Genomic DNA, 23,117 nt, shown 5'->3' with positions numbered 1-23,117 from the left:
AGAATTTACGGTGGCACTATCAATTGGCACCGTGTTTTTTTATAACACGCTTAAGGCACGTTCACACCGATAGCGGAGCGGACAAGCGGACAAGCGGATCCGGCCAAGCGGGCGGATCACGGCCGGACCGATTTTTTCCGCGCGGACAAGTTGGCCGCTTTGGCCGCCGCCAATCAGAACCATACACGGCGGAAGCGCCGGTGAACGAATGTAAACGAATGTCTTTCACCGGGCTTTACGTTTCTGTTCTTGAAAAGCGTCAAAACGGCGAGTTAGGCCATCTGGTTGGGATTTATAGTAACCTTTGTTACAGCGCAACACAAGACAAGGACAAAAGGAGATATAAAACGACGACACGGCGTCGTGTCGTCGCTTTATACCTTCTTTCGTCCTTGTGTTGCGCTGTAGCAAATCTCGAAAAGCGACTTTACAAGTGGCGAGTAAAATGCCAACCATCTCGTCTTCTTCGTCTGAGCTCATCATTTTGCAGAAGTAGATAGCGGACGAGAGCGCGCCAACCCACGACGAAGAAAAATATCGAAAGTGCGTGTACAAACCCAAAGTGCCGCGAGATGGCGGCACGTCCCTGAAATTGCTAAAGATATTGCGAGATGTCCCGCCTTCGCGGCAGCGCAGACAGCCACACAACGCGGCTGGTCTGAACAGGCGCGGGCGCTCGCCGCCTCGCCACTTTGAAAGTCCGCTTGTACGCTTAAACGCTCCGCTTTCGGTGTGAATGTGCCTTTACAGGCGAAAGATACGTCAACAACATACTTGACGGGGCGCATGAGGATTTTCTTTGCGAAGTTCCATTGGCTAGGATCAAGGACATTTGGTATCAGCATGATGGTGCTCCCGCACAGGGCACCAAGAAAGCTTGCAAAGGGCTGCATGTATTCCCGCAGCAGTGGATTGCAAGGCATGGGCCCATTGATGGCCAGCGCTGTGGCCAGATTTTACTCCCCTCGATTTCTTTCACTATGGCTACGTCAAGGATCAAGTATACCGGGCACCAACCACAGAAGCTAAAAGGAAAAATAAGACAACCCTTACAAAAATTTTTATAGAAAGTCCATAGACAGTCTATAGACATTTGTCTATGAAGTCTATAGACTGCCTATAGACATTTCTTTAGAATATTCTATAGAGAGTCTATAGACTTATGGCTATACACTTTTTATAGACTAGTCTATAAAAAGTCTGAGTCTGTAGACTGTGTATAGACTATCTATAGACTTAAGGGCATACACTTTTATAGACTAGTCTACAAAAAGTCTGAGTCTATGGACTGTCTATAGACTGTCTATGGATTAATTAAAATTCATGTTTGTAGAGAGTTGTCTGCAGAATGTCTATGGACAAGTGTATAGGCTTACAGTTCTACTTTTGTAGACTGAAGTCTATAGTATTCTATAGCCAAATGTCTATAGACTATCTGTAGACATTCTATAGACTTCAGTCTACAAATACAGAACTTTATAATCCGATACACTTTTTTCAATGACATTCTGCAGGCATTTGTCAACAAACATGAATTTCCATTATTCTATAGACAGTCTACAGACACAGACATTTTATAGACAAGTCTATGAAGTGTGTATAAGGCCATAACTCCATAGCTATCGGCTATCTACAAGTTAGTTTACATTTTTGTTTACACGTGGTAGCAAAAAATTTTGAATGTTTTTGTGCATGTACACCTGTTACTTTTCATCTGAACTTATGCATTAATGTTAGTAGATTAATAATGCTCCTGAACCAGCTGTAGTTTCATATATGTTGCATAAACAGAGAGAATTGAAGTGCGGAATAATGCAGGGCAAAAAAAAAGAAAACAACTGCACCGTCAATGAATTAACTATTTTTATTGCACGATATAATAGATGAATTTCTTAACATACACGTCTTATGCTATTATGGAAAGAGACTAAATATTTACACTACTTCGCCTTGGCAATCATGGTCGCCAGGTTGGCCTTGACCTTTGTGTCATTAGACCTAAAGATGCTGCAGGTGCATGCTGCAAAATATGAGGCAAAAATACCAAGTGCGAATTCTTTAGATGTTCATTAAGCAGCTTAATATATTTGCTGAAACCATCTAAGTCAATACTTAATGCGGTTTAGCTATGACCAATGACTGCTTGTCAGTACAAATCAGTACCATTGTACAATGTTTTATTTTATGGTATGGTAAACAATTAAACAGTCACAGCTGCTGCTAGTGCCAGCAAGAGTATGCTCCCTTTCATGACAAGTTCATATATGATGCATTAATGTACTTATCCGAAATTATCTCTATATTTATTGCTGAAACGTTATCCAGTTGGACTGTCTGTACATTTTTGGCTGGTAGTTAAGTATACCCGTGAAGAGGGATATGCTGACAAGACGTGACTGGAGTATTCACAGTATCATGCCAAAGATTGTAATTTATATTGCTTAATACACATTTAAATGTATTTGTCATACTCTTAAATGAATGGGTCATTGGCCATAAATTCAACAGAAGGCAGGTGGATTGATTGTATTGATATGGTCACTTAGTTTCTTACAGGTAATGAGGCCTCTTGGGCATGCTAACAGGTTTCCAAGTTAGGTATACCACATAAGCACCCGAAATACCACACGAGCAATTTGTGTCATGGCACGACAGATATGCACCTCCTAGGAAACAGAACTGATAGTATAGTTCGAATGAATTCTATTACAGTAAATTATTTAAGGTGCTTTCAAAGATGAAAATTTTTTCTGGGGTTTTGAGGTTCAGTACTCTTAGTTAACACACAAAAAAAAATTAAGTACAACATGCCTTGTCAGTATGCTTGACTTTCTTTCTTTTTCAATAAATGGAACCAATTTCCCTCAACTTTTTATGAGGTGAAAAGTTTTACAAAGATATTTAACAGAGAGATTCTCTGGAAACTTTCTATGACATATAACAAGACAGCATACCTAAGTGGCCATTTTAAAATTTACGATCTTTTTCCAAGCCTTCCCTGGCTGTTTTCATAAACATTTTCTGGCTATCTATGACGCCCGCAGCTTAAGTGCGATAAAAATATTGTGGTTTAATGTTTGCCAAGTACTGCCAGTCCATAATATTTAGATAAAACGAATAACACGTCAGTCACTTGACATGCAGTATTAGATTCAACTCACTTGAATCCCTTGTTTAATAAAGCTTAGAAGGGCTTGGGCAAGTTCGTAGTTGATGGCCACACGGGTACAGCACGGAAGACAAAGACACAGAGACACACACGTAAAGCAACTGCAACAATGTGAGGGAAAACTATTCAATGAGCTATCTTTACGGTTCACTAGTAGTTTTCTATATCATTTGCTCTCATCACTTATGCCTCTAGTTAACTTTGTTTACCTGTGACTAAAAACTACATGGCAATATGAATCAGTACCATTATAACGTTTCGTTATATTACAGTATGATAAGCAATGAGAAGAAGGGGGGTTAACCGAGGGGCCTGGTTTTTATTACTCATATCATAAGAAGCCAACAAACACTGACACCAAGGACAACATAGGGGAAATTACTTGTGCTTAATAAATGAAATAAAGAAACGATAAATTAATGGAAGTTAATGTGGATGAAAAAACAATTGCCGCAAGTGAGAACCGAGCCCACAACCTTCTCATGCGAAGGTTGTGGGTTCGGTTAAATGAATTAAAGAAACGATAAATTAATGGAAATTAAAGTGGATGAAAAGACAACTTGCCGCAGGTGGGAACCGAATCCAAAACCTTCGCATGCGAAGGTTGTGGGTTCGGTTAAATGAAATAAAGAAACGATAAATTACTGCAAGTTAAAGTGGATGAAAAAACAACTTGCCGCTGGTGGGAACCGACCCACAACTTGTGGGTTTGGTTCCCACCAGCGGCAAGTTGTTTTTTCATCCACTTTAATTTCCCTTATTTTTATCGTTTCTTTATTTAATTTGTTAAGCACAAGTAATTTCCCAAATGTTGTCCTTGGTGTCAAAGTATGATAAGCAGTTAGACAACCGTAATGGTCACCGGTGCCAGCAACGGTACGTTTCGTTTCAAGACAGGTTCATGTGAAACAAAGTGTATTTATAAAAAGAAAAGAAATGCGAGAATCCCAAACTATTCCTATAATAGTAATTGTTGAAACAAAGATACCCGGCTGGATCGACTGTGCACATTTTTCAGGTGTTAATGCAATATGCCGTGCCGAACGAACATACTCAGCATAGTGACTGCAGCTTTGAACAATCACGTTAAGAATTCCAATTTATTTCCGCTTCGAACAGTCTGCAATGTCTCTTTTCTCATACTTCGAGATGAATACATTTGCCACACTTTCAGTAGAATGCACACAAATTGGGGCGTATCGATAACGTTACTTATCAACTAAATCATGTTACGATCTCTTAGGTGTGTTGATAAGGGTAGAACAAATGCAATGTCCACTAAATTATTTGAATAATCTGTACGTTATCTACTAAGAAAAGACCACCAAATGGATAATCTGGCTCTTTTTTCTTTTGTACAGCGCATATAGTATACAGTCTGTCCAAGACGACGGCACTATATGCAACAGTAATGAAAACCGGAACACTTATTACGCATGACAAGGTCTTCATACGAAGCACGACTGGCGCAATGCGAATCTGCGCCAGCAGCTGCCTGGTGATTAACAGCACGTAAACTGCATAACGCCAAAGCATCGAAAGGCGCTTAACGCTTTTCATATAGCCCGAAAGATAACTTCTGCTGCTAAACTGTTTATAAAAGAGACAAAAAACTAATCTTCCAACTACCGTCAAACGCAATGCCTTCAGTTTGAAACGTGTAAAGGTGCTTCCCGGAGCGACTAATTTATTGTTCTCTAATTTTTTCGGCTAAGTTGCGAAGTTGCGAGTGACTGAGCTTATCGCAGGTTTCATGCTCCAAAAGCGTTTGCGGTTGCAAATAAATAGATAGGGTGAATCTACATATTTCTGCTAGATATTGCTTCAAGTCTCGTGTTTTGCTTGCGGTAACTTCCCAAAATTATTTAGAATGGTTGCCAAGAACCTTAAAAATACTGCTACTTTTAAACTATACGAAAACGGCAGCGCACACACCTCTGATGCATGCCCCGCAAACACGGCCTTTCATCCGAGTACGCTAGCAGTTATTCAACTATACGTGTCTGTTTGAAAATTGTTCGTGCTAACACAATTTCGAGATATATAAGTAAACCGTGTCACGAGAATTTCACTACACATGCGGCGCATCATTGATCACGCCGGATCGAGCGTCACGAAATGAGATCTACCACACTGGCTGCCCAACACACACATTCTGCTTTGTGGCAGCTCAGTATCAAGTTAAAACATGGTGTACTTCCTTTTTTACGCACCTAAACTATGACGCTAAAATTAACAATAACGCTAAACAACAACGCTAAAGCCCGAGCTTTCCGTACAACATTTCGTATAGTAGAAGCGAGAACAAGAGCGCGTTATCAAATCATGGCAACGACAAACCGACACCATACCCGAGTCGCCTGCGCTACATGCAGCCGGTTCTTGCTACGAAATGCGCTCACATAATCATGAGCTATGGGCGTCTTGCGCTGGAGTATGAGGTATAGTAGCGGCGCCTGGTGCCGGCGCGCGAAACGTTATCTTGGTAGTCCCGGCTTGGGTAGTATTGAGCCCTGGGTGTGGCGAAGCACGTTTCTAGCCCGAGTTTTGCGTCAATTCGAACTTTTTTCTGCCCTGTTGCAAGTGCGAAAAGGCTCGTCAATTCTCACAGACCACGCTGACCACGCTGCGAGCTAGCCGCAGACTATAATTTAACGAAAACGGACTCTCCGTGAGACATAATGTTGGAGGCAGAAGGAATCGGAGACGCTGATCTGGAGAGACCTAGCTCAGCCTCGATAAACCGTCACCGTAGTTACTTCTGCGTCGTGGGCTGCCGTGAACAAGAAGGCCAGAATCCCAACATCACATTCTACCGTTTTCCATCAAGGCCTCGCGAAGCGGAGCGTCGGGCACGGTGGATAGCTGTAGTTCGTCACGCTGGCCGGATAGGCGAAACTTCGCGCCATGCTGACTGCTTCGCCTGTCTTGAAGCTTGCTTCATTATGTGCGTTACAAAATTCGGTATTTTGCACCTACAGTCCCAACGGCAGACCGACATAGCAGCAGGCATGGCTTGTGATTCACGATTGGAGACCCGGCCATAGCGACAATTAAAAATTCGACTGGTGCGAACTGGTGAAGTAGCCAGGTGTGTGCAAATGACCACAAATGGTCGGGCTGATTCGGCTACAATTAACTACCCCACTACGAGCGGCACCGATTCGAGAGTTAAATGTGCTCATCCTTGACATCAAGCCAGCACGTTGAGGCAGCGCAGCAAGGTAGCGTTGATTACAGCACATCGATGTCCGAGCGCTGTAATTAAGTTAAGTTACGTCAAGCGAGCAGGATAGCACGAGCTCGCGCTGCAGCGCGATTCGCACGTACGTGACTGCGAGCTCATATGCAGTGCATCAGTTATTTATCAGTTGCTAAAGGGACAGACGGTCGCTACTTGTCTAGCGGCATGCAGTCAACAAAGATTCCAGGAGGCCCACCGTTTCGCGGCATGTCGAAACACCGCTGCCGTCGGGGCGCGTACCGTCATGCTCTTGAGCAGTTCCGTACACATGTCTGCTTATCGCTGCTGTGAATTCATTTATAGCAAGCATTTCCTCGCGTTTGTGCACCTGAATCAAGCAGCGTGCAAACGTTACCTGAAGTTCAACTTCGTACGTGACTCGCTTCACTTGCGATTGACACCGCGCTAAAACTTCGCCGCTTATTTCTTGAATGGCATACACGTATTCGGCGTTGCATGATTTATTGCCTTTACGCAACGTGCCACCCCTGAAAAATCTTCGGCGCCCGATATTCACTGCAAGCCGTGTCACAACAAAACCGAAAGTGGCGAGTCCATATTGTAAACGTGCTTTCCGAAGCAGATGACCGAGCTTGGTACTACCCAGTTCAGGACAGAGGGCGCTTTTTAGCACCATTTTCGCAGCGTCCCCTGGGCAATGCAAGAGCCCCATTGACGCAAAACATATTTGCTAAAGCTTACCGTTCAGTGTAGTTGACGTGCGATGCAACAAAGAAGACACGCATACACAGGCACCAACGTGCAGGCAGACACCGCTACAAGCGTTTACGTGCCCGGCGCACTCGTGGAGAATTCAAATTGACGCGGACAGACGGCGCACCGCCGCGCATGTGCAGGAGCTACGCGCGCGGGGCGTGCGCGCTCCGAGGAGTGTGAGCGCCTTCTTTTTTTTGTCTGTTTCTCTCTCTGCACGCCATGCGCGCAGGAACGGGTTGCTTTTCTTTTCCATCTTTCACCTTTTTTCATGGACGAAGGAAATGCGCCGGCAGGTTGTATTACAAACGATGTGGGCTATCGTGTGGACAGCGTGTATTTCTGTGGTTGATTGCCAAGTTTTGTTAATTTTCTGTCCTTTATACCATGCAGGGTACACATGCACTCCCTTCAAGACGACGACCCTCTACCCCAAGAACAGCCTCTCCTGAATGATAAGTAGCAACATTAAATGAAAGGAAAATATCACATGTGTAACCAGACTGATACTGACTGTGTTTTCCTTTCATTGAGGCCCAAACAATGAAACGTTCCTTTCCTTCGAGCGCTTCCTAACCTTACGTGAGGCCTCCTTACAGCGAAGGACCGATGGAGGAAGCAAGCATACTCTGAAAGCTCCCTTCACCCGTCCTCACGTAAGGAGCGGTTGCCGCCACGCCTGGGTTCGAGATTATCTCCTAAAAGCTTTAGGCGAACACCCGAACACCACTATTCAATAAAAAAGGTTGTATCGTCGCACAATCTTTAAGTTGATGAGCTAATATAGAGAAGCGTGGACGCTTTCGTCTAATTTTGTTTACTAAACCTGAAGAAGTAGCGCATTACAGTGCAAAACGATGTGCTCCAGCAACGCTGGCACGCCGGCGTCGTGCAACGCCTAGCAACGCCTAGCAACGCTTCCATGCCGCATGCGTGACTGAAACGAACGTGCCTGGCGAAACGTACCGTGCTCGCACTTCTCCGAAGGTGGACGACAGCGCGCATGCGCAAGCAAACGTCACGTGGTTAAGCAGTGAGGCGAAGCGCTCGTTCAGGGCCAGGAGCGGTGTAAGGACCCATGAAGGTAGCTTGGCCCAAACAATAAAACGTTCCTTACCTTCGAGCGCTTCCTAACCTTACGTGAGGCCTCCTTACAGCGAAGGACCGATGGAGGAAGCAAGCGTACTCTGAAAGCTCCCTTCACCCGTCCTCACCTAAGGAGCGGTTGCCGCGTGCCTGGGTTCGAGATTATTTCTTCAAATCTTTCCGCGAACACCATTATTCTATTAAAAATGTTGTATCGTCGCACAATCTTTAAATTGAATAGCTAATATAGAGAAACGTGGACGCTTTCTTCTAGTTTTGTTTACTAAAGTTAAAAAAAAGTTGAGCATTACAGTGCAAAACTTGATGTGCTCCAGCAACGCTGGCACGCCGGCGTCTTGAAACGCCTAGCAACGCCTAGCAATGCTTTCATGCCGCACGCGTGACTGAAACGAACATGCCTGGCAAGACGTACCGTGCTCGCGCTTCTCCGCAGGTGGGCGACAGTGCGCATGCGCAAGCGAATGCCACGTGGTTAAGCAGTGAGGTGAAGCACTCGTTCAGGGCCAGGAGCGGTGCAAGCACGCATGAAGGTAGCTTTGGAGCTACCTTACGCTGAGGAAGCACCAAGGAAGCCTTCACCGAGGGCCCCTCAGTAAGGAAGCTTTCAGAGTGACATAAGGTAGCCTCACCGCAATGAAGGCTTCCTTAGTGAGGTAAAGGAAGATTTCATTGTTTGGCTGCTTATGCTGAGGAAGTACCAAGGAAGCCTTCACCGAAGGCGCCTCAGTTAGGAAGCTTTCAAAGTGACATAAGGTGGCCTCACCGCAATGAAGGCTTCCTTACTGAGGAAAGGAAGGTTTCATTGTTTGGCCCTTAACCTCCTTCTGCATTTAAGGAAGCATTGATATGCCCGATAAATATTTTTGTAAAATTTCTTTCATTGAGTAATGTCTAACATGCAGCATATGTACGGGCCCATGTATATGTTAAAAGTGCTGCTCCTTCGCTGGACATACATGCATACAGGCTGCATATATCAAGCACCAAAGACAGTCATGCACAGATGACATCTTTAAAAAAGGTCTGACTGCCATTGGAACACATGAGAAAATATTACCACATATCGTGGCCAGTTTTGTTATACGAGTACTAGGAGCACCAGCAGTCAAATGTATAAGCTCATTAGAGATTCATTAGGAAGACATGAGAAAGTCACAAGAAAACTGCTTTGGAGCGCAAATTAGGAAGAGATTTAAAGCTCACAAGAAAAACGCTCATCAAGAATTCAACAGAAAGACGGTGGCCAATATGTTTTAGAATGACATTAGGAATAGATCAGAAAATTCCAAAGAAACTTATCAGAAAGTCTAATGGCTGTGATGTCAAAACTCATCAGACTTTCATGTGAAACTCATCTCATTTTCTCAAGGGATGGGTCAATGCGCTGTTTGTAAAAACCGTTACAGGGCCCTTCAGGCGATTCAGGCGCATTATCGCCAGCGACGATGAGTTATACAGCGCATTTGTAGCATATCTTCCTGCGTACTGCCAAATGTGATGCCCGCATGTACGTTAGTGCTAATTTTCCGCTCCGATGATAGGTCAAAGCAATCAGCATGGCAATGAGGTACTCATATGCGTGGCTACGCAGGAATACCGCCGGCGAAATGCTGGGTGGGCTTAGAGAATTTGGCGCATATTTAAGGTGAATGAGAAACTTTGATGAGTTTATAGCACAGGATATCAGTCAACAAAAAGCCGCCAGATGTTAGTGATGCCGCCGAGTTGTGAAGACAACATGAAATGTATCTGAGAATCGGACGACACACAACGCGCACACCACATGCGGGACATCGGTTCATCGCACACCCACAAAGTCCGTGTTGTCAGTTGCAAACATTACGAGACTCTGCGCTGTTAGCTTGATGCCTGTTTGGAATCCACTCGTAGGTGAAGTTGGCGTTCACAACATCTATTATCGTAACTAGATCGCCATTTTGCTTTCCTCTACTGCCGCAAAAGTGATGCTATGACAACTGTAAAGACTGTATTAGGATTGCCGAGAGCTACGACGCAGATCATATCATGTGGTCAACAAATGCGGAAGTACGCACTATGTGTATACTAAAGTCTACAAATAGGCTCTACAGCAATCTCAGTTGTATAGAACTTCAGTGGCTTATATCAAACGCTGCTCCGTATTATCCACAGGTACCTGCAGACGCTTGGATACAGCGTACACGGGTTGGACCCAGATTAACGATGTTTGCCTATTGTCAATCTATAGACGCCTTGCAAACCTGAAGCAATAAGAATTTTACAGTATCGGCTGTTTTATGCTTCATCTCACGCCTTACCACAATCGGCATACGGGCTGTTCGCGCAAGTTAACATGACCACTGGTGACGTCCCACCCTATGGCCTTCACCGGCGATGATATAGGAAACCGTGGAAAATAATTCGAATTGCAAAGAAGTATACGGGGTGTTTCACTTAATTTGAGCCAGGTTTCAAGCTATGCAAATGCTACGTAGCTGGAGAGAACCAAGGTAATGTTGTTTGCCATTGCTTGGAGACACTCAGATTATTTTGTTGCATTCCCCTGATTAGGTAATGAGTGTTAATTAATGCCTCAATTATTTTCTCAATGATCAAATTGTGAAGCAACATTAGAAACTCCCGATAGTTTTCTGTTCAACGCGTGCTCCATAGAAGTGTTTTTCCGAGCGTGAAGAAGCCCACAATTATACGCAGTGCGACTCGAGTGGCCGGTCACAGAGCAATATATATATATATATATATATATATATATATATATATATATATATATATATATATATATATATATATATATATATATATATGTGAGTGTGTGTGTTTGTGTGTGTGTGTGTGTGTGTGTGTGAATGTATGCATGTGCGTGGTTGAAGAACTACGTAGAGTGGGAATAGACAAGAAGATATATACACCTTATAGACTCTCGGCTACAGACCATCTATAGACTGCGAATAGACAAAAAGAAATAGACATCTTATCGACTTTCGTCTATAGAAAGTCTATAGATATATAACAGAGAAAAATGAATAGAGCCAGTATCGACTTTTGTGTATAGGTAGTCTACAGATGTGAAATAGAAAAAAAAGAAGCGAACACCTTATCAAATTTTTTCTATAGACCGTCTATAGACGGCGAATAGACAAAAAGAAATAGAAATGTTATCGACTTTCGTCAATAGAAAGTCTATATATAAATAACAGAGAATAATAAATAGAGCTTGTATCGACTTTTGTCTATAGGTAGTATACAGAGGGGAAGTAGAGAAAAAAGAAACACTTTGTCGACTTTCGTCTATAGACCATCTATAGACTGCGTATAGACAAAGCGAAATAGAATTCTTGTCGATCTATAGAAAGTCTATAGACAAATAACAGAGAAAAATAGAGGCTGTATAGACTTTCGTCGATATGTAATGTATAGAGAGGAAGTACACAAAAAAGAAACAAACACCGTATCAACTTTTTTTTATAGACTGCGAATAGACAAAAAGAAATAGAAATCTTATCGACTTTTGTCTACAGAAAGTCTATTAAACAGATGGATGGATGGATGGATGAAAAACTTTAATAGGGTCCTTTAGGGCGCGCACTAGCGCGCAGCGGGCCGCTCCCACGTCGGGACAGAGAGGCCGAGTCTCTCCGCCGCGTCGCGGGCCCGTTGGACAGCCCATAACTGTTCTTCGAGGTTGGGGCTGTGTAGGACCGCATCCCAACGTGAAGAAGTGTTGTTTTTATCGCTGTGTAACGCGGGACATCGCCAGAGCATGTGAGGTAAACTCGCTAAATCATTGCAAAGTGCACATGCATTTGTTGTTTGAATTTCGGGGTACACCTTGTGAAGAAGTAGGGGGTTTGGGTAAACCCCCGTCTGTAGAAGCCTGAGTGTCAAAGCTTGAGGTCTATTGAGTTTGCAATGTGGGAGGGGGTAGATCCTCCGAGCCAAATAAAAGTGCTTAGTTATTTCGGTGTAGGATGAAGGAGAGTCCCGATTGTCAGTACCCCCAGCGTCAGGCTGCCCGGTAGCTACGCGGTTGATGATCCCTCGCGCAGCTCCGTGTGCCGACTCGTTGAGGTTGGGCGGGGCACCCTCGATCTGTCCCATGTGGGCTGGAAACCAGATCAATGTGTGTGGCTTGATCTCCTTGCTTCCTAGTATCCTTAGGGCCAGCTCGGATATGGTACCTTTGGCAAATGCCCTAACAGCTGATATGGAGTCACTGTAGATTGATGTCCTCTTGTCGTCCAATAAGGCCATCGCTATTGCAGCCTGCTCTGCGATCTCAGAGGACGTCGTCCGAATCGAGATTGCGTTTGTTATTTGCCTTTCATGATCTACGCTAACTACAGCGAAGGCCTGTCCGTCGGCGTAGCGCGCTGCGTCTACGAAACTGTTCTCCGAAGCCCGTTCACGAGCCTTTTCCAGGAGAGCCTTCGCGCGCGCCCGACGTCTTCCCACGTTGTGCTCTGGATGGACGTTTCGTGGGATCGGGGCGACAATGATGCGGTCCCGCTGCTCTCGAGGGATGCTACAGAACTTTGTTTTGATTACTGTGGGGGAAACGCCCAGGTCCTGTAAGATGTGTCTTCCAGCTTGTGTGGTAGATAACCTGACGAACTGGGCCCTCTCCTGTGCTTCCGCTATTTCCTCTAGCGTGTTATGCATGCCAAGTTGAAGTAAGCGTTCCGTGTGAGTGTATATGGGGAGGCCGAGAGCTCTCTTGATTGCCTCCCTGATTAATGCGTTGAGCTTATCCCGCTCCGATCTTTGCCAGTTGTGCATAGCCGCGACGTAAGTGAAATGACACATTACGAACGCATGTACCAATCTCACGAGGTTATCTTCTCCGAGGCCTTGCTGCCGGTTGGCCACTCTTCTGATTAGTCTGATGGCATTGTCCGTCTTCTTAGTGAGTCGCAGCACTGTCTGGTTGTTTGAACCATTCGACTCTACCATCATGCCGAGAATCCGGATAGCATCCACCCTCGGAATATATCCTCCGTCGTTTGTGCGCAGTTTTATGTCGCATTCGGCGAGTGGTTTCCACCCCTTTGGTTTCGGGCCTCTGCGCTTGGGTCGATAAAGTAGCAGTTCCGACTTGTGCGGTGAGCACCGAAGGCCCGTGGACTCAAGGTATCTCTCGGTAGCATCAATCGCCTCTTGCAGGGCCGTCTCTACCTGTCCGTCACTACCTCCCGTACACCACATGGTAACGTCATCTGCGTATATGGTATGACTGATACCATCGATAGCAGAGAGTGTCCTGGATAGTCCAATCATGACGAGGTTAAAGAGGGTTGGGGATATGACTGCCCCTTGTGGCGTCCCCTTAGACCCCAGCTTGACCATGTCTGAAGTCAGGTCCCCGATCTTAAGTGTGGCTTCTCTATTTGACAGGAAAGATCTCGTGTAGGAATGAAAGTGCTTCCCCAGGTTAAGACTCGAGATTGTGTTCAAAACGAACGAGTGAAGAACGTTATCGAAGGCCTTTTCCAGATCTAGACCTAGTATGGCTCTCGTGTCCCGCGTATTACAGTCAATAATGTGATGCTTGATGAGCTTCATCGCGTCCTGCGTCGAGAGTCCGACCCTGAAGCCGATCATGTTGTGTGGGTAAATGTCGTGGTCCTCCAGGTAGCGTGAAAGCCTGTTTAGGATTGCGTGCTCAGCAACCTTCCCCACGCACGATGTGAGCGAAATTGGGCGGAGGTTATCGAGGCTGGGAGGCTTGCCTGGCTTGGGAATGAGAATGGTGTTGGCCGATTTCCACATTTCCGGGACTTTACCGCTGCTCCATGTTTGGTTAATGATGTCCGTTAGGTATTCGATGGACTTCTCGTCCAGGTTCCGTAAAGCTTTGTTTGTGATCTTGTCCGGACCCGGAGCCGATCTGCCGTTGAGGGCATGGAGCGCCTGCCTGATCTCCTCAATCCCAAAATCTGCGTCGAGCTCAGGGTTGTCGGAGCCTTCGTAGTCAGGGCAAGGTGGTGTAGGGCCCGATGCGACTGACAGGTACTTCTTCACTAGTTGGGATACAATTTCATTGCTCGAATATTCTCGCTTTGCTATCTGTAGGGTGCGCGCCAGTGTGTTGCGTTGGTTGGTTTTAGTGTTTGTCTCGTCGAGGAGATGCTTTAGGAGGTTCCAGGTGCCCCCGTTGCGCAGCTGCCCGTCGATCGAGTTACACACCTCATCCCATTGTTGCTTAGAGAGGGCTCTGCAGTGTTCCTCTATAGTTCTGTTGACTTCCGATATCTTTTTTCTTAGCCTGCGGTTGAACCGTTGTCCTTTCCACCTGGCGAGGAGCGACTGCTTGGCCTCCAACAGGTGAGCCAGACGGCTGTCCATCTTTTCCACTGGAAGATCGGTACAAACCTCTTTGGTGGTAGCTTTGATGTCCTGCCTAACCTGTACAACCCATTGTTCGAGGCTAGGCTTCTTCACACTCTCCGTTCGCTCTTCCCTAATTTTGCGAAATTTGTCCCAGTCTGTGTACTGGAACACACGCTGTCTCTTCTGCTCGACTTGGAGGTGCGTGGCCAAGATATAATGGTCGCTACCAAAGTCTACCCCGAGGTTCGTCCACTTGACGGCTGCATTGCTCCTGACAAAGGTGAGATCCGGTGTCGTGTCACGGCTCGACGATGTTCCGCATCTGGTGGGGAAAACTGGGTCCGTGACTAGCATCAAGTTTAGGTTTATAGCCTCACGCCAGAGTTCCTCCCCCTTGTTAGTGTTATATGGGTAGCCCCAGGTGTGGTACGGTGCGTTGAAATCACCAGCTATGATCAAAGGGCAGTCGCGCGCTAGTTGCGTGGCCTTGGTGATTAGGGCTTTGAAGCGTTGTCTTGGAGCTTTGGGACTACTGTAGACATTCAGGATGAATATACTTTCGCGGTTAGTTGGGCTAGGAATTATCTCTATCATCATGTATTGGACTTTACTTGCGGTCATGTTAAGGTCGTGAGTGATGTGGGTCAGCTTGTTGCTAATCAGTACGGCGATCCCCCGTCCTTCTTCGTGTTTTGCTACGGGCTTGTAGCCAGACAGCGTGACGTTAGATGTTAATGTTTCTTGTAAAACGATAACATTTGGCTTCTCTGCGTGTGAGCGAATATATTGTTGCAGGGGAGCCCTCTTGGGAAGGAAACCCCTGCAATTCCATTGCCACATTCTGAATGAGCTAGTTTGAGTGGCCATCGTATTGCTCTTGAGGTGCTGTGCTAACCTTTGGAGGGCCGATCGCCCCCGAGCTGTTACTAGTCGATGCTGTTGCTGGGAGTGTAGGAGCTTTAGGTACCAGCACAGGTGTTACAACGTTTTCTAGGAAGGATTCAATTTTGCTGATCCGCTGATTAGTGCGCTCCTCCATGGACGCCATGTTGCTGTGGAAGAGCGAGAACTTTTCATTTATCTGCTTTATGCTGTCACTTAGAGCGGAGAGCAACTCGCGAATCTCCGATTTGGCCCTGCCTGGTGCTCTTTCGTGCTCGTTAGCGATTGCCCTCTTCTTAGCGGGCCTCTCTGTATCGATCACCTTAACCATGGGGACTTCCATTGGCTGAGGAGCTGCCGGTTGCTTATCCGTAGCGCTCTTCTCAACCATGGGGACTTCCATTGGCTGGGGAGTGGCTGGCTGCTTGTCAGCCATGACGGGTTGACTGCGCTTCTTAATTTCGGCAATTTCTGTCATCAGTCGAGCTATCGTGTTCTTCATCATCTCGTTTTCACGCTCAAGTTGCGCTAGTCTGTTGTTACCTCTATCATGCTCTGGCGGTGAGCCCCGCGTTACCTTTCCCGGCGTTCCTCGAACTCGGTCGGCCCAAGTTGGGTAGCACTCGGGTCGGCGATCCCTGGAGCAGGACCTCGAGCAGGACCTGAACCGGACTTGACTGCCTCGGCGCCGGGATCCGGAGCGACCCCTGGAGCGTGATCTGGTCCTGGTTCTGGAACAAGAGCGCCCTCTGGATCGAGAGCGACTCCGTGGGTTCTCTCTGGAGCCAGAGCGTCCCCTGGATCGCGAGCGCCCCCTAGGCTCTTGCGGTGGAAGTTGCTCGAAGTGATTTTTGATGTCGCTGCTATGTGGTGTTGATGAAGCCCTACTTGTTGAAGCTTCCACCGTCGCACTCTCCCATCGCCTCCTTCTGACGATGTACGGGATTAAACATTAAACATTAAACAGATGACAGAGAAAAATAAATAGAGACAGTATCGACTTTTGTCCATAGGTGTCTGTTGTGGGAAAGTAGACCAAAAACAAACACCATATCGACTTTTTTTCTATAGACTACAAATAGGCAAAAAGAAATATAAACGTTAGCGACGTTTGTCTATAGGCAGTCTATAGACTTTGTATCAACAAAAGTCCAAATCTATAGAAAGACAAGGTCGTCTATAAAAAGCCTATACACTTTCTATAGACAGTCTAAAGTCATTTTTGTGAGGGATGTCTGCAACTCCATCACTGATACAATGATCAAGAACCTCTTGGAAAATGTGCGTATGAGACGCCAAATGTGGATTGCGACAGATGGTGGCCAGTTCGAACACGCATTATAATCAAAGGGCGGCTCTTAGATTGAATGTCACTGAAAAATCATTTCGGTCCTAATGCCACCTCCCCACCCAACCCCATTACACTTCGTCGGCAGGCCCCCAGCTGTTCCCCAATTCAAACACAAAAGAATAAAGCTATGTTGTTCTTTTTCGTCTCCTTAGACGCTTTATCGCTTCTGCACCGCTCGGCCAACAGCACGCATTTGTGCCGTCATGCGATAAAAGCTGCACGCCCTACACCAGAGATACTGCCCTGTCGCGGGCCAGTATGGCTGCAACCGACCTTGTTCATCCATCGACGCTTGAAAGCAGCACAATAACCGTGCGCAATCGCCCCGTCACGTGGTATTTTTTCATATCTCGCGGACTTACACTACATACACTACACTACTATACTACACTACATATACCTTCGACAGTTCCCGCTTTAGGAGGTTCCATCCATTTCTTTTTAAAAAAATCCAAAATGAAAACTAAGATACTTTTCAAGGTTTCTCAATATGCACTGACGTGCGTAGAAAAACGTGGTATTATTAAGATTGTCTGCCCTCCTGAAAAGAACCAAATAACTTAGATTTTTTTATAGATCGTTCTTAAGTTGCTTTTCTCTCGTCTCTGTGCTACCTGGTTAAATAAATTATGGGATTTTCCGTGCCAAAACGACTTTCTGATTATGAGGCACGCCGTAGTGGAGGGCTCCGGAAGTTTCGAAAACCTGGGGTCCTTTAACGTGCTCCTGAACCTAAGTACACGGGTGTTTTCGCATATCGCCCCCATCGAAATGTGGTCGCCGTGGCCAGGATTCGATGCCGCGACCTCGTGCACAGCAGTCAAACACCATACCCACTGAGCAACCACGGCGGGTGTGCTACCTGGTATACAGGGCGCGCCAGCTATCATGCGCCAGGATTTATAAATACGCAAATGTCGCGTAGCTGGACACAATTAATGTAATATTGTTTGCCGTCGCTTCGAGATACTCAGATTATTCTTGCATTCGACCTAATTACATAACTACTGTGAATTAGTTAATCAACGTCTCATACATGATAATTGTATGAAAAGTGTCAATGAGAAGATTGTAGTGCAACATGAGGAATTCCCGATACTGCTTTCTGTTGCTCAATACGTGCTACATAAAAGTGTTTTTCCGAGCGTGAAAGCAGCTCGCGAATACACGCGAAATTGCCGCGCGACTGGCCGCTCGAGGTACTTTGCGTCTACTCGCTGGCTACTTTCACGCTCGAAAAAACAGTTTTATATACCAAGTATTGAGCAACAGAAAGCTTCATCGGGAATTCCTCATGTTGCTTTACAATTTCCATATTAACAATTTTCATCTATTTATCATATTTGAGATGTTGTCTAATTATTTAGCACTTATTTTATAATTACCCAGAATGCAGAAAAGATAACTTGAGTATCGCCGACGGAAAAGAACATTGCCTTGGTTCTGTCAAATTAGGTGGCATTTGCACATTTTTAAATCTTGGTGCGTGATAGCTGCGACATCCTGTATAAGGCTGCAATAGTGGCCAAGATATGTTCATTTAAAGTAAATGTTACTGCGTTCTTGCGTCGCAACCTCTGTGACCGTATCGCCTTCTCATTTACATCGAAGCTTTTATGGGCTGGTTCATCGAGGATCGTGTCCGTGTGTCGACACAAAATCCCGAAGATAGTGCAATGCCGGGCCCACCCGGGGCGGAGGTGAAGCCGGCGTTAGGCACTCCCCATACGTGGGCCGATCCTGAAGTTATTGCAATGCCTGGCCGACCAGCAACGGAGGTCAAGCAGACGTTAAGCATTCCCCATTAAGTGGACCGATTAAGTGATCCCCATACGTGGGCCGATCGCGAAGATAGTGCAATGCCTGGCCGACCTGCGGTGGAGGTGCAGTTCGCCATTAGGGGGCCGATATCCAAAGCTTCGCTGGTCATCCTTCTTCACAGAGTGGGAGGGCACTGAGTTTTTATTAAAGTTAAACTTTCCTTGCCTGTATTCCTGAGTTTAGTGAAGATGCTGCTGGCAGATGTCTGTTGTTGCATTGGTCGGTACTTCGGCGTATATATTTAGGGATATATACACGATGGTTAACCTCTAATTTTGTGCCCCATGTGTTAACAGCAGTAGAACGCAATGTGTGTACATTTTTCGTGGTAAGCTCTACCCAGTCACGATTTGGGAATTTCCGCCGTATGCCCTCCAACCCATTTTTATTCTTCTGTAAATTTCGTTCTCATGATCAGGGTCCCCTGTGAGTAATATACCTAGCTAAACGTATTCCTATACATACTCTAGAGGCTGACTGGCGATTATGAATTCTTGTTTCTTTGCCAGGCTTTTGAACATTACTTTTATCTTCGGCATTCCGTAAAGAATCTCGAGATTAAGTTAAGAACCGCGCACAGAGTGATGGAACGAAAAACGTTAGGCATGACGTCAAGACAGAGGAAGAGGGTGATGTGAATCAAAGAGCAAGGGGAAATGGCCGATATTCTAGAAAAAAGGGGAGCTGGTCCGGCCATGTAATGCGTGGGGCAGATAACCAGAGGACATTAGAGTTTCAAAATCGGTGCCAAAGAAAGGGAAATTCAATCGAGCACGGCATAAATATAGGTACAAGGAGGAAATTAGGAAGTTGTCTGGCACAAGTTGGAACCAGCTAGCCAAGCACAGCGGTAATTGGCGATAGCTGGGAGGGGCCTTCGTCCTGCAGTAGAAACAAAAAAGATGATGATGATAATAATGATGATGATGATGAAGCGATGGTTATGCGTACACTGAATGCCAGTGCCAGCAGACCATGCGTATAATAGCCCCTTCATGCCGACAGACAAAGAATTACTAGCAAACACGGCGGCCCAGTTTTGATGAGGACGAAATGCATGAAGCTTCGTGTACGGTGCCTTGTGCGCGCGTTAATTAAACAAAAAAAGTGGCCAAATATGATGGGAAGCTCGTTGTTGCGGCGTCAATCTCTCATAAAGAAATGTGCAGCAGAATTAGGCACGCGAGGATTACGTATCCTGCAGGCAGTGCTAACGCTGCCTCCAATTAGGAAAGACGGAAAGAAAACATTGTTGCGGCACGCCGACGTGGATGCCCGCTTGAGAAAACACCGCTGACGTGAGTTAGTAGAAACGACTGCAGAGCGGCGTGATGTGCAGTGTAGAAAAGCACTTTATTGCAACCAGCGCTGAGGCCAGCAAGATTTTATCCTTTGTGCCCATGTTGAGTCGAATTGAAATATCTGTAAGACACTTTTACCTCGAATTTTAAAAAGTATAAAAGGGTTTTACATAGTTGCGAGCACAAATTGAAACTTTCAATCTTGTCTAGCCACCATTACTCCAAGGTGTCATGTTTGAAAATTCAGCTTTGAAATTATGCAAGTCAGGTTTCTTCGACAGGTTAGTACGGAGCAAGTTCTCAGCATGGTTCTTTTGTGTGAGGTGCAGCATGTTGCGCGTGCATTGGCGGAAAACCGTGTTCTGCTGAGTCCGATGAAGCAAGTGAAGGTCGAAACAAAGTTATTTACTGGGGCGTGAATCCGAGAAATGGCTGGTGCAGTAAAAGATGCGGCATAACCTCTGTGGTTCCCGATGGCAAAAGAAATGCACAGAAAATGCCTTTGAAAAAAAAAAAACATTCTTCCCAACTACGTTTCTTTGACTTCCGTCAAGGAATATTTCCATTAAGAGGAAAGTTCAGCTCGGGCCCAACTCCGACACCGCCTATTCAAATACATATAAAAGGCAAAAACGTTTTTCTGAGATAACCCCTGGACTGATTTTAATGACATTTGTTGCATTTGAGCAAGAGAGTTAAATTCTAGTGACCGTTGGAAGCGGAATTTCAATTTAGGTCTTGAATTTTGTTAAAAAGATTTTCAAATATTCGAACGTTCGAGAAAAATGGAAGCACGAAGTTTACAAATTCATAGCTCTGCATCAAGAGCAGTTATCGTGGTTCTGTAAAGGGCATCCAATAGATCATTCAAAGGGGACAAATGTGCTACGTCATTTTATATATTACGTAAATTTCTTTCGTCGTTTACAAGGGCTCTGCAAAAGCTGTATTTCCATATTACATTTTTTTTAGATTCATGTGTAACACATAAATGTTGTCCGCTTTAGATGTACTACCACATGCTACTCACAACATCATATTATCATTTTTCGTTGCTAAATTAGAGTTCTAAACTTTATAGTTTCGTTTTCTGAAAGTTTTTTAATTTCGCCAAATTTTATAAAACATTGAGGACCTAAAACGAAAATTCGAAACTGGTGATCACTAGATCTTAAGTGTTTCTTTTAAATGAAACAAACCTCATCAAATTTGGTGCATTGGTTGCTGAGAAAAACGAATTCTTCTTTTACATGTATGTATTTAGATAGGAGCCCCCTAGCTAAAGCTTCCTCTTGAGACCGTTTCAGTAGAAGCAACTGAATGACATTATGCGATGACAGGGTTCATGTGTGAACGCTTACACGGGCTTCCTATATATATATATATATATATATATATATATATATATATATATATATATATATATATATATATAGTGAAAGCTCGTTAATTCGAACTTCAATAATTCGAATTTATGGATAATTCGAACTGTAGGATCTGGTCCGGCCCAGTTCCACAGAAGTCTATGTATAAAAAAGTTCGTTAATTCGAACGCGAGAAGGTTCCCTCACGGATAATTCGAACTACGCTCGCCTGGCACACGGCCAGAGAAACGCGCCTACTGCCTACACACAAGGCTGTATTGCCTCCCCTCACGGATAATTCGAACTACGCTCGCCTGGCACACGGCCAGAGAAACGCGCCTACTGCCTACACACAAGGCTGTATTGCCTCCGAAACGCAGAGAAGGTCGAGAGAAGGCAAAATCGGAAAAAAATCTAACCGATGTGGGGTCAGCCAGAAGGCAGCAGCGGCTGCCGCCTATCCGTTCTACGTAACCTCCGAAACTTCTAGCCCGTTGCGAATCTCGGAGGCTTTGCAAATCTTGTACAGCTACTAATGTTGTGCGGAGATGGCACGGCAAGCGCCAAAACACAGCGAATCAAGTACGTCGCAGCTGCGCTTGCAATCAAGAACCAACGAATCAGGGCCTTCGCCGCCTTCACATGTTCAGCGTCTTTGTCTCTGCAGTCTTCATCAGCTGTGCACCTCTGTTTTCAGCTTAGGAGGTATCTGCCGTCGCGATTCATTGTGATGGTGTTAAGCCTCGGCTAACGTTCGTTTCGGTGGACATCGGTGGTGTGGCACAGTCGGATCCAGAGCTTCGACTTGATCACTTTCTCACACGCCAAATTTCTGACATGCCCTACTGCTTCCAAATTGCAGTGTACTGTTGCTCTCCTTCACTGTCGTTAGTTCGAACTTTCGTTAATTCGAACTGAAGCGGCTTCCCCTTGCGGTTCGAATTAACGAGCTGTTACTGTATATACATATATATATATATATATATATATATATATATATATATATATATATATATATATATATATATATATATATATATATATATATATATATATTGTAGCGGGTAATATGCATGTGGCACTGTAGTTGTAGTGGGTAATATGCATGTGGCACTGTGCGGACTGCCACCGCTGCGGCGCGAGACACGAGCGCGGGTTGTTGGTGCGAAGCGCTAGGACTCGTATCTAGAGCTACCTGCGATCCCTCGAACGAGCTACATAAACCCCACTTCATTTGGTGGAGCTGCGGGGTAACCTCAAAAACTGGAACTCCGAAGCCGGACGCTACCGACTGCTGCGACCATGCCTGACGAAACCACCCAGGAAGATGCACCCCAGCCTCCGACGGTCATCGTTTCCGGTGCATTGCGCCAGCGTGATCCTGCCATCTTTAGCGGCACCGATGATCATGACGTGGAGGATTGGTTGTCATCTTACGAAAGGGTGAGCCAGCATAACAAGTGGGACGACGTCACAAAGATGCACAATGTGCTGTTTTACTTAACCGGCGTCGCGAACCTCTGGTTCCGAAACCACGAACACGATTTCACAACGTGGAGCAGATTCAAGACAAGTTTCACAGAAGTGTTCGGGCGCCCCGCTGTGCGCAAGCTTCGCGCAGAAAAACGCTTACGGGGGCGCGCGCAACATCACGGTGAAACGTTCACAAGTTACATCGAAGATGTCATTGACCTGTGTAAGCGCGTGAATCCGTCAATGGCGGAACAGGACAAGATAAAACACATTATGAAAGGCATTGATGAGGACGCATTTCAAATGTTGCTAGCGAAGGATCCGCGTACGGTGGCCGAAGTTATCAACTTGTGCCAAAGTTTTG

General features: G+C 45.5%; 1 protein-coding gene and 1 long non-coding RNA gene across 2 annotated transcripts in view; one reads left to right on the top strand and one right to left on the bottom strand.

The window, feature by feature from the left end:
* Positions 1-7,610, top strand: part of LOC135916921 (uncharacterized) — a 52,251-nt gene extending 44,641 nt beyond the window's left edge. The window contains exon 4 of the long non-coding RNA XR_010569105.2: positions 7,521-7,610. This is a non-coding gene — a long non-coding RNA (uncharacterized lncRNA). The remainder of the gene's footprint in view (positions 1-7,520) is intronic.
* Positions 1-23,117, bottom strand: part of LOC135916919 (tachykinin-like peptides receptor 86C) — a 386,707-nt gene that overhangs the window by 302,871 nt on the left and 60,719 nt on the right. The gene's annotated exons all lie outside the window — the stretch shown is intronic.

Source organism: Dermacentor albipictus, unplaced genomic scaffold (genome assembly GCF_038994185.2).
Source record: "Dermacentor albipictus isolate Rhodes 1998 colony unplaced genomic scaffold, USDA_Dalb.pri_finalv2 scaffold_38, whole genome shotgun sequence".
In the NCBI taxonomy this organism is placed as follows: Eukaryota; Metazoa; Arthropoda; class Arachnida; order Ixodida; family Ixodidae; genus Dermacentor; species Dermacentor albipictus.
Note: the sequence above shows the minus strand (reverse complement) of the source record. Positions and strands in the feature narration are given on the sequence as shown.